Source organism: Dipodomys merriami, unplaced genomic scaffold (genome assembly GCF_024711535.1).
Source record: "Dipodomys merriami isolate MVZ:Mamm:240054 unplaced genomic scaffold, mDipMer1.0.p SCAF_27, whole genome shotgun sequence".
Classification (NCBI taxonomy): Eukaryota; Metazoa; Chordata; class Mammalia; order Rodentia; family Heteromyidae; genus Dipodomys; species Dipodomys merriami.
Window position 1 is genome coordinate 18,898,513 of NW_027204159.1, and position 1,777 is coordinate 18,900,289.

The 1,777-nt window shown below is 42.8% G+C and overlaps 1 pseudogene; it reads left to right on the top strand.

Annotated features, from left to right (window-relative positions):
* The first annotated feature begins 291 nt into the window (after window positions 1-291).
* Window positions 292-732, top strand: LOC138837335 (ubiquitin-conjugating enzyme E2 L3 pseudogene; annotated as a pseudogene).
* The last annotated feature ends 1,045 nt before the right edge of the window (window positions 733-1,777 follow it).

Below are 1,777 nucleotides of genomic sequence, written 5' to 3' on the forward strand. Positions count from 1 at the left end.
TTATTTCAAAGATGAACACCAATTCAGCTGTTAATGTTTTTTTTCTAAATTTACAGCCATTTGTTGTAGTTTAAGTTTTGAAATTGGTAGAAATTTCCTCTCATCTAGTATATGTGACAGCATCATCAGCAGTTATAATTCTATGTTTAATGCATAAAAGTTCAAATGTTTTTGAAAACAGCATGCCATTATGTAAGTAGATAATAGTTGTTATTGTCTGTCTCTTTGCCTTGCGTGATCCATTCCATTATTCAAGAGATTTCCGGGGAAAGCAGCAGCACCAGATTCAAGATGGTGGCCAGCAGGAGGCTGATGAAGGAGCTTGAAGAGATCCATAAATGTGGAATGAAAAACTTCCATAACATCCGGGTTGATGAAGTTATTGACTTGGCAAGGACTTATTGTTCCTATGATAAGGGGGCCTTCTGAATTGAAATCAACTTTCCAGCAGAGTACCCATTCAAACCACTGAAGATCACATTTAAAACAAAGATCTATCACCCCAGCATTGATGACACAGGGCAGGTCTGTCTGCCCGTCATTAGTGCTGAGAACTGGAAGCCAGCAACCAGGACTGACCAAGTAATCTAGTCCCTCATAGCACTGGTGAACGACCCCCAGCCTGAGCACCCCCTCCGGCTGACCTAGCTGAAGAATAAGGAGCATAAAAAAATCTGTAAGAACGCTGAAGAATTTACAAAGAAATATGGGGAAAAGCGGCCTGTGGACTGAAACCTGCTGTGAACGATTCCAGCAAGAGTGAACAGAGCCCCAAGCAGTGCATTCAGACACCCCGCAAGGCAGGACTCAGTGGAGCACTGACATGGGCCACCACCTGGCCTTCACTTGTGGCAGTTACTAACTTCCTACAGTTTTCTTAATCAAAAGTGGTCTAGGAAACCTGTAAAGAAAGGACTAAAAATTTCCTATGTTCTAATTCTACTTTCTTTGATTTAAAAATCACTGCTTCAGTCTACTTCAAAAGAAGGGGGTTTCTTTTCTTGTCCAAATTTACCCCAAATCTTCAAGTTAGCCCAGAAGATTGAGGAAAAAAGAAAGAAAAAAGGTTGTAATTCTTTTCCTCTCCTGCCCTTGTAACTCCCACTTTCTTCCATTTAGTTTATTTTTCAAGTAATTCACTTCCCCAAGTCTTATTTCCTCCCTCCACAAAGCGGCAGTGGTGACTTTTTTTCTGTCACACTGCCCTGTGGGAGCTGGTTCAGACTTTTCCTGATACCAACTTATAACAGCTTTAAAAAAAATTACAATACAAGCAAACATCCACACTCCACGCACATACCTCCTCTCTTTAAAAAATAATAATTAAAAAACAACAACCACAGAAAGACCACCCAAAGAGAGGCCCAGCTCCTGTATAAAATCCTGGTTGTTTCCACAGTACTGTGGATTGAATGGGCAAAAAGCTCCACTGTTTGTATGTGGCCAGGTCTGTGGTGATCCTGGAGTTAGGGCCTGCCAGTTGAGGATTCAGTGCACTTGTGTGATGAATTTCTCACCAGAAAGCTCTCAAAGGTCATCATCCCTTCATGCAGACATGTTAGAAGATCTACTGGTCATCATAAAGCAAAAGCAAGACTATTCTTTTGAAGTTCCAACTCCTCTACCACCGAGTTCCTCTCCCATCTGAATGGGCCACAGAGCTCTCCAACTCAGTGCGGCAGTCCCACCATGGCCCTCCTTTGGCAGGTTGGACCCTGTGCAGAATTGGAATTTGTGGGACTGGGCTTTGTGGCCAGCACCAGTCTGGGGTCGCTCG